This window comes from Bufo gargarizans, chromosome 4, assembly GCF_014858855.1.
Source record: "Bufo gargarizans isolate SCDJY-AF-19 chromosome 4, ASM1485885v1, whole genome shotgun sequence".
NCBI classification, from domain to species: domain Eukaryota; kingdom Metazoa; phylum Chordata; class Amphibia; order Anura; family Bufonidae; genus Bufo; species Bufo gargarizans.
Window position 1 is genome coordinate 511910134 of NC_058083.1, and position 10542 is coordinate 511920675.

Here is a 10542-nt window from a genome sequence, read left to right on the forward strand (position 1 = left end):
GGGACTGTCCAGACGCCTGGCATAATATTTGTAAGGACTTCCCTGATGAGGACTTGCTGGAAGGGGCAGATGACCTAGAGGAGGAGATGTTGTTGTCAGGGTCAGCAGTGACACAGCCCGAGCCTCAGCACAATATGGGAGACAATATAGGTGACATAGTGCCTGACCAGTCCCAGCCAGGAACCACTGAAGGGAACGGGGAGGTTGCTGAGCAGGTTGTGGGTACGTCGTCTTCTGCCCCAGCATCAATAAATCCACAGAAGAGACGGAAGAAGGTAAAAACCAGCCATAAGCCTGAGGGGGAATGGACCACTGTCCAAAAACCTTCCAAACAGAAAGTAGACCCCGGGTCAGGTGTCATGACCATTACAAATAGGTATGGTGTCCTATCAGAGTCAGACGCTGAGGAAGAGATGGAGAGAGAGTTAAAGAGAGTGGTAGATGAATTTAATGAGGACCAAGAGGGCGATCCCCCCCCCCACAAAAAGGAAACCCCCGCGAGCTAAACATCTGTCCGAATCAGACATGGAGACAGGTGGTCGGCAGGTGGGCTCAGACTCAGATCTATGATGATGGGGGTAATATCTATGCTACTTGTGCTTTGCTTTGATGGCTAACTTTAACCTTAAAGTGTTCTCCAGTAATGTGAACAGTGTCAGAGTGAGGAGGACCAGGCACGCGGTTTATGAACATCTAAGGTCTCTTGATGCTGATGTATTCTTCTTACAAGAGACACGTATAAATACTTTAGGACTCTTACGGGATGCCAAGCGTGAATGGCTGTCTGGTCCATCCTTTTGGTCACTGGCTGTAGAACCAAGTGCCGGGGTCTCTATCTTCTTTAACACCAATGATGTAACTATACATAGGTTGACAGAGGTATTGATGGGAAGGTGCCTAATTCTGGAAGTTACTATTCGGGGTAGGAGGCTGCGTCTTATCAATATCTATGGTTTGCAGATTGTGACTGAAAGGGTTAACCTTTATAATGAAGTGAAGCCATATCTCTTCACATCTATCCCTGTCATCATGGCTGGAGATTTTAATGCCACCAGGGCATCTAGTGACAGGACCTCTAATAGGCCTCTTACCAGAGACTCCAAGGTCCTAAACAGAATTATTCAACAGGCTGGGTTGTCAGATGTGTTTGTGCAGGGTGGTCGGAAACCAAAATGTACTTATTTTTGTGGTGAAAGAAGAAGTCGGATAGATTTAGCTCTGGTGAGTCCTACAGAGACCATTGGTGAGAAAGATGAGAAGATCGTCCCTTATTCAGACCATCTGGCCTTATATTTTATGTTTGGGTGTCACAAAGTGTTCTGGGACAGGTAGAGGGTTATGTTAATTCCAGTCTATTAGAAGACCATTTGGTTCAGAGTCATGTTCACTCTCTTATACAGAGTCAGCTAGAGAGAGTCGACTTTTATGGCAATATGGCCGACTGGTGGGAGGATGTCAAGGATGAGATCAGATCCCTCTTAAAGAGACTGTCAGTTATAAAGGGGAAGAGTAAGTATGGCCAGTATCTCAAGCTGTGGAAAGAATTGGAGTCACTCTATTCGGCGGGAGGGGGTGACCAACAAAGGATAGACCGGCTGAAATCTGAGATGAGGCAGTATCAGTACAGCAGGTATACCTCCCTGGTTCTTGAACGGGATTATGGGACCTTAGGGTCTCCTGATCCCTTTGAGAATTGCCGGGAGCGAGTGGCAAATAAATCTGTCACCAGTCTCACTGACCCCCAGGGTGTTTTGCAAGAATCTCGGGAGGGTATCCTGGGGGTGGTGAGATCTTACTATGCTGACTTGTTTCAGAGGAAGGTTTTGAATAGAGACAAGATGACCCAATTCTTGGAGGCAACTCCGCTCCCTGATACTAATGATTTGGACTTTTCTCCTTTGACAGCGGCGGAGGTTTAAGAGGCCATTGATAAGTTACATCTGAAGAAGGCACCAGGTCCAGATGGGATAACAGCAGAATTCTATAGGACATTCAGAGTCCTCTTGGCCCCAACCCTCGTGGATGTATATACAAATTGTCTAGAAAGTCACCTGATGCCTCCATCCATGAGAGTGTCCTCGCTGATTCTGCTGTCCAAAGGTAAAGAGCCGAGTGACCTCAAGAACTGGAGGCCGATTGCCCTCTTGAATGTCGACAGAAAGATTCTGGCAAAAATTCTGTTTTCTAGATTAGTTTGTCTGTCCTCAGCACTGTTGTCAGGCTGTCAGTTTGGCACAGTAAAAGGGCGGAACATCTCTGGAGCAGTCATCTTGATAAGGGAGAGGTTTGAGAGATGTAAAGCCCTGAGGTGTGGGAGATATGTTGTGAGTCTTGACTAGGCTAAAGCCTTTGACAGAGTAGATCATGAGTATCTATGGGCCACTTTGTCAAAGTACGGTATTCCGGGGCAATTCATCGATTGGCTGAAGACTTTTCTATTGCAAGGCTAAGAGCTTTCCTCTGGTCAATGGTTGGCAGGGTGATACCTTCAGGGTTGAGGCAGGGGTGAGACAAGGTTGCCCACTGAGTCCGCTGCTGTATGTATTTGCCTTAGACCCATTCCTGAGTTCACTGCAGGAGTGTGGTTTTCAGGGGGTGCCGGTCCCCCATTGCCTGCCCCTGAGTGTTGTTGCCTATGCGGATGATGTGACTGTAGTGATATCTGAGCCTCGTGAGGTCGAGATGTTGTCTGCGGCCATCAGAAGTTACTCAGAGGCCTCAGGGTCTCTGGTCAACCTTGAGAAGAGTCAAGCTCTCTGGATATCAGACAGTGATCCAGACTTTGATCTGCCACAATTTGTGAGAGCCTCCACCTATATTAAAATCCTAGGGGTCAAATTTGGGAGGGATGATAACGCCAAACTAAATTGGGAAGAGAAGTTGGAAGCCGGAAATGCAAAGGTTCAGCGATGGAAGAACTGGAGGCTGACCTATAGAGAAAGGGTTAAAATGTTGAAGACTTACCTGGTCCCTGTCTTCTTGTATGTCTCTGTCGTTTTTCCTTTGCCGGAATCTTTCTCCGCTAGGCTCTTTAGCCTGTTCTTCCAACTGTTGTGGGGGAACAGGTTGAACCTGATAAAAAGAGGGATCACCTACCTACAGAGGAGAGAGGGTGGGTTGGATATGCTGAATCCAAGGGTGTTCTTTGACTCCATGTTTCTAAAAGTTAATTTTGGTTGCTTGGACTCAGAGAATAGCTCCCTGTGGGTGAACAGTGTCAGGGACTGGATATTGCCTTTTGCAGAATCTTGGGTGCGAGGCGGCAGTCTCAAGAGGGGTCTATGGACGAGCGACTACCTCCCCCAGTACCTAGACTATGGGCTGAAGTGTGTGAGAAGGTGGAAGATAGAGAAGTCCTACATTGAGGGTAAGCCAAGGAAAGATCTATATGTGAGGATCTGTAGGGCTTTCTTTTGTTCTCCACTTGTCTTGAGGAATTGTGTGACTAGCACTTTACAAGAAAGTCTGAAGCTCCTCAATGGGAAACTGTCATTACATAGAAAGCTATTTGTTAGGGGTAACCTGAATTTTTTAAGTGTTTCAGATAGGAACTGTCCTCTCGGTTGTCAGCAGGAGGAGACAATGGAGCATTTAATATCTGACTGTAGGGGTGGGAGGAGAATATGGGAAGAGGTGTCACAAAAGCTAAACATCCCATTACTGCAGTCCATGACTTATCTTGATATAATCTATGCTGTTCCATCCAGAAATAGGAATGTAGACAGGGGGACAATGTACCTGATCATTTCTGTCATAAAATATTACCATTGGCACATGAGAACCCGCGTGTCTATACACAATGAGCCATTCCACCACCCCACAGCCGTAAGCCAAATAATTCTAGTTGAGTGGTCATTGTGTGTACAATGCCTGTTATTTTTTTTTTTGTTTTTGTATTGTAAGAATGTATTTTAATTGTATTTTTTTGGTTTGTTTTCACAATAAAAATTGCCTCTATGTACAAGAATATAACTACTATAATACTGCTCCTATGTACAAGAATATAACTACTATAGCCCCGACGGATTTTCCATTGCGTATTATAAATCCTTTCAGGATGTTTTAATCCCACGTTTCAGGAATTTGTGCAACTACCTTCTGACTGGGGGCTCCCTTGCTCCTCATTCCTTATTGGCGCACATTACTGTCCTCCATAAGGAAAACAAGGACCCGACATGCTGCAGTAACTACAGGCCGATATCCCTGCTTAATAATGATGTGAAGTGGTGGGCGAAGATCTTGGCTACCAGGCTTCAGGATGTTCTCCCTGACATTGTGCATGAGGAACAAGTAGGTTTTGTCCATGGCAGACAGGGGCCTGTGAACACGGTGCGGCTCCTCCATCTTATAAACTGGGCCAAGAGATCCTCTAAACCTTTGGTTTTGGTGAGTACAGATGCAGAGAAGGCCTTCGACAGGGTTAGCTGGCTCTTTATGTCGCGGACCCTGTCGAAGTTTGGCCTCCCAGACCAGTTTATTAGTGCCATTAACACCCTATATTCGGCCCCCTCTGCCATGGTCAAAGTCAATGGAGCATTATCCCCACCATTTCGCATCACCAATGGGACGAGGCAGGGGTGTCCCCTCTCTCCTGCACTGTTCATATTAGTGATGGAGACCCTTTTGTGTAAAATTAGAGCTGATCCGGTCATTAGAGGCCTTCAGATTGGTCCCTATACTCATGTTACTGCAGCATTCGCGGATGACCTTTTAGTCATGACCTCCAACCCGGCAGAGGCCTTGCCCAAATTGTTGAATACATTCGAGGATTTTGGATTCGTATCCAATTTTAAAATAAATTATGGGAAATCCATGGCACTTAATATCTCTTGCCCCCTAAATGTAGTAAATAATCTTAAACGTACTACCCCATTTACCTGGGCCTCCAGAGACATTACGTTTTTGGGGACGCGTGTTTCGGCCAATGTCCAAGATCTAGCCTCCCTTAATTATGTGCCGCTCTTGCAAAATGTCCGTACCCATCTGCAGAACTTGAAACTCCCGTTTGTTTAATGGATTGGGAGAAAGAATTACCTTAAAACCTTTGTCCTCCCCAAATTTCTATATTTGCTGCAAGCCCTTCCTATTTGGCTTCCAAACTCATACTTCACAGAAGTCCGCCGAGTGTTCACGTGCTTCCTCTGGAATGGCAAATCGCCACGCATTGCCTATTCTACCCTCACGAGGGACCGGAAGTTCGGAGGCTTTGGGATGCCAGATGTAAAGTCATATTACACGGCTGTTCAGTTGTGTAGATGTGTGGCTACCCTATCCCGCCAATCTAGCTCCCTTTGCTCACGTCTTGAGTCTGTACTGCTCACCAACCAAGACCAGCTTACTTTATGGGGTGATCAGGCCCTTCTCTGCCAATCATTACGCCTCTTCCCCGGTCTGGAAGGGAATGCTAGTAGAGTGGTCCAAAATGGTCCAATCCCAGCTGTTTAGCTTTCCTAATCCCTGTATGCCTCTCAAATTGTTGCAAAGCTATATTCACCCTTCTGTGTAAAGCCCCTCTGGGATTTGGTCTAAGCTCGCTGACTTGTCCTTGCGAGATGTCCTTCTCCCAGATGGTAGTTTGCAGTGGGACTTAATAATGGACCGCCCCGAGGTTAAGGCAGCTCCCTTTTTTCATTTGGCAGACTTCAAAAGAGATGTTAAATTGTGTGTTGGACCCTTCGCTGGTAGCAGCTCCCCTTCTTGGCTTGAGAAGAAGGTTCTAGCTCCCAGGCCCCCCCTTAGACCATTATCCCAGATGTATAAGGAAATGCTTTCCTCCTTACCACCGGAGCTCGGTTATGTGACCTCATGGGAACGAGAGCTTTCTTTGACCCTGACGGAACCGGAGAAGGCCTTTGTCCTGGCCCATTCACACGGCTTCAGTCGTTGTGTGAGAGTTCAGGAGAATTCTTTTAAGCTACTAAGTAGATGGTATAAAACTCCTGAATTCTTACACAAACTTAACCCTGAGATCCCTGTAACATGCTGGCGGTGTGGCGTAGAAACTGGTTCACTGTCACATATCTGGTGGCTCTGCCATAAGATCCAGCCGTTATGGAAGCTGATAGAATCCATGATCAATAATGTATGCAAAACCAAGATCGTCTTGGATGCAAAACTTATCCTATTGTGGTGCCCTAATAGCTCACTAACCCCCGCCAAGAATAACCTCCCAACGATGTTGATTACAGCAGCTAAATTACTGGTCCCCTTTTTATGGAAAACTGATTCCCCTCCATCTCTCATTATGTGGACGGACGAGGTGGATCAAATCTACCGTTTTGAGGAACTGGCGCACTGGGAGACAAACTCGCGCCACTGCTTCCTAAAGCTATGGTCCCCGTGGAAGTTACATAGGAACTTTACATGATAGAGCAGGAATCCTCCCTTTCCTGGTTTTCCACCCCTACCTCCCCGACTGTTCCCCCCCCCCCCCATACCCTCCTTCTCCTTTTGATGTGTATCTCTGATGATGATGACAATCGCTTGTATTGTTTACACATGGTATGTGCACTGGATGACTATTTTGACTCTTAATGTTATTGCATTGATGTCATGTGTGGGCTTGTGGCCTTGATTTTTACCTCAATAAAAAGAAATATGGTTAAGAATATAACTACTATAATACTGCTCCTATGTACAAGAATATAACTACTATAATACTGCTCCTATGTACAAGAATATAACTACTATAATACTGCTCCTATGTACAAGAATATAACTACTATAATACTGCTCCTATGTACAAGAATATAACTACTATAATACTGCCTCCTATGTACAAGAATATAACTACTATAATACTGCTCCTATGTACAAGAATATAACTACTATAATACTGCTCCTATGTACAAGAATATAACTACTATAATACTACTTCCTATGTACAAGAATATAACTACTACTAGAAAAGGTACAATTTCTGGGGAAATTGTGTGATGTGTTCTTGCCTCCACCAGTAGCTTACAACTGGAGTGGGCGGAGTAACTGGGTGGAGTGTAGACTCCGCCCACTTTTATAAATTTTGACCTTTGTCTCACACTACGGTGCCTAGTTTGGGTATTCTGGCTTAAATACTGTGAGAATGACAGCAATTTAAAAGTTTCTCATTGAAGTCAATAGGGAAAATCTGATTGGTGGTTTGTAGCTCCGCCCACTTTTTAATGTCCCCCAAAATGTGACAGAAATTTTCAGGTTGACCCCATGACTAAGTGACCCAAGTTTGGTGACTTTAGTTTAAAATCTGTGCGACTGGGAGAGATTTGAAAATTGTCCCTGTCAAAGTCAATGGGAAAAACGTGGATTTTGGGGGCCCTGTCCCAGGGGCCCGGAGGGTGGGATCGGGTAACAAAGCAAAAGCAAGGTACTTGGGTGGGTGCCGACCAAGTCTGCAAAGTTTGGAATTTGTACTCCTAAAAATGTGGGAGAAGTAGCAATTTGAAGGTCTCATTAAAGTCAATGGGGAGATTTTGATTGGTTCTGTGTGGCCCCGCCCACTTTTTGGGGTCCCCGAAATGTGCCCAAAATTTTCGGGTTGACTCCATGACTAAGTGACCCAAGTTTGGTGACTTTAGCGTCAAAGCCTGGCGAGTGGGAGCGATTTGAAAATTTACCCTGTCAAAGTCTATGGGAAAAAAGGGGGCTTCCGGGGCCCGCCACGGGGGCCCCGGGGGTGGGATCGCTCCACAAAGTAATAGCAATCCGATCGGGTACAATCTGCACGTTTTGGTAAATTTTTGTCTATGTAGTGTAAAAACTGTGGGAGGAGTTAGGGTGGCAAATTTGGCTATAATAAGAATAATAATATACTTGTGAGATAATAGTATGTGGTCTTGCTATGCAAGAACACATAACAAGAAAAGGTACAATTTCTGGGGAAATTGTGTGATGTGTTCTTGCCTCCACCAGTAGCTTACAACTGGAGTGGGCGGAGTAACTGGGTGGAGTGTAGACTCCGCCCACTTTTATAAATTTTGACCTTTGTCTCACACTGACCCACCCTGCCGAGTTTGGGTGCTGTGGCTTAAATACTGTGAGAATGACAGCTGTTTAAAGGTTTCTTATTGAAGTCAATAGGGAAACTCTGATTGGTTGTTTGTGGCTCTGCCCACTTTTTAGCATCCCCAAAATGATATACATTGGCAGTGTCCTCCAGTGACCAACTGTGCCAAGTTTCGGAACCCTGCCATTAACAGTCTAAGAGCAGCGGCAGTTTGAATTTTTCCCATTTAAACAAATGGCTGAAATTTGATTTGCCGTTGTAGACCCCGCCCACTTTTTATACATGTTTGAATCCAGTCACCCAATGACCTACGGTGCCAAGTTTGGCTATTCTGGCTTAAATACTGTGAGAATGACAGCAAATTAAAGGTTTCTCATTGAAGTCAATAGGAAAAATCTGATTTGTCGTTGTTGGCTCCGCCCACTTTTTTAATTTTTGAAGCCAAAGTAATCTATGACCTGATTTTTGAGATTTGAAGCCCCTGACATCAATCATGGCAGCATTTTTCAATTTTCTGCATTTTTCAATTTTCCCATTGAAATCAATCAAAGAAATCTGATTGGTTGTTTTTAGCCCCGCCCACTTTTCTGAATTTTAATCCTAATCCTAAATTGTCCAACTGTACCAAGTTTGGGGATCCTGCCATTAACAGTCTAAGAGCAGCGGCAGTTTTAAATGTCCCCATTAAAATAAATGACTAAAATTTGATTGGCCGTTGTAGACTCCGCCCACTTTTTTAAATAAATTTTTGAATCCAGTCACCCAATGACCTACGGTGCCAAGTTTGGGTATTCTGGCTTAAATATTGTGAGAATGACAGCAATTTAAAGGTTTATCATTGAAGTCAATAGGGAAAATCTGATTTGTTGTTGTTGGCTCCGCCCACTTTTAAAATTTTTGAATCCAAAGTAATCTATCACCTGATTTCAGAGATTTGAAGCCCCTGACATCAATCATGGCAGCATTTTTCAATTTTCTGAATTTTTTTTTTTCCATATTGAAATCAATGAAAGAAATCTGATTTGTTGTTTTTGGCCCCGCCCACTTTTCAAAATTTTAATCCTAATCCTAAATTGTCCAACTGTACCAAGTTTGGGGATCCTGCCATTAACAGTCTAAGAGCAGCGGCAGTTTTAAATTTTTCCATTAAAACATATAGCTGAAATTTGATTGGCCGTTGTAGACTCCGCCCACTTTAAAGCATTTGAATTCTAGTCCCCTATTAACCGAATATATTAAGTTTAATAACCCTGCCATTAACAATGTTGAAATGCAAGCAATTTAAAATGTTCTCATTGAAGACAATAGGAAAAATCTGATTGGTTGTTTGTAGCTCCGCCCACTTTTTAATGTCCCCAAAATGTGACAGAAATTTCCAGGTTGACCCCATGACTAAGTGACCCAAGTTTGGTGAGTTTCACTCCGAAGCTGTATGAGTGACAAACGTTTGCATTTTTCCAATAAAACTCTATGGGAGAAAAAAAGAGGTTTTCCGGGGGCCCGCCCCAGGGGCCCGGAGGGTGGGATCGGTTAACAAAGCACAAGCAAGATCCTCGGGTATGTGCCGGCCAAGAGTGCAAAGTTCGGTATTGATACTCCTAAATCTGTGGGAGGAGTAGCAATTTGAATGTCTCATTATAGTCAATGGGGAGAATTTGATTGGTTCTGTGTGGCCCCGCCCACATTTTCGGGTCTCCGAAATGTTCTAACAAATTGCGCGTTGACCCCATGACTAAGTGACCCAAGTTTGGTGACTTTAGTTTAAAATCTGTGCGACTGGGAGCGATTTGAAAATTGTCCCTGTCAAAGTCAATGGGAAAAACGTGGATTTTGGGGGCCCTGTCCCAGGGGCCCGGAGGGTGGGATCGGGTAACAAAGCACAAGCAAGATACTCGGGTATGTGCCGACCAAGAGTGCAAAGTTCGGTATTTATACTCCTAAATCTGTGGGAGGAGTAGCAATTTGAATGTCTCATTATAGTCAATGGGGAGAATTTGATTGGTTCTGTGTGGCCCCGCCCACATTTTCGGGTCTCCGAAATGTTCTAACAAATTGCGCGTTGACCCCATGACTAAGTGACCCAAGTTTGGTGACTTTAGTTTAAAATCTGTGCGACTGGGAGCGATTTGAAAATTGTCCCTGTCAAAGTCAATGGGAAAAACGTGGATTTTGGGGGCCCTGTCCCAGGGGCCCGGAGGGTGGGATCGGGTAACAAAGCACAAGCAAGGTACTCGGGTGGGTGCCGATCAAGTCTGCAGAGTTTGGAATTTGTACTCCTAAAAATGTGGGAGGAGTAGCAATTTGAAGGTCTCATTACAGTCAATGGGGAGAATTTGATTGGTTCTGTGTGGCCCCGCCCACATTTTCGGGTCTCCGAAATGTTCTAACAAATTGCGCGTTGACCCCATGACTAAGTGACCCAAGTTTGGTGACTTTAGTTTAAAATCTGTGCGACTGGGAGCGATTTGAAAATTGTCCCTGTCAAAGTCAATGGGAAAAACGTGGATTTTGGGGGCCCTGTCCCAGGGGCCCGGAGGGTGGGA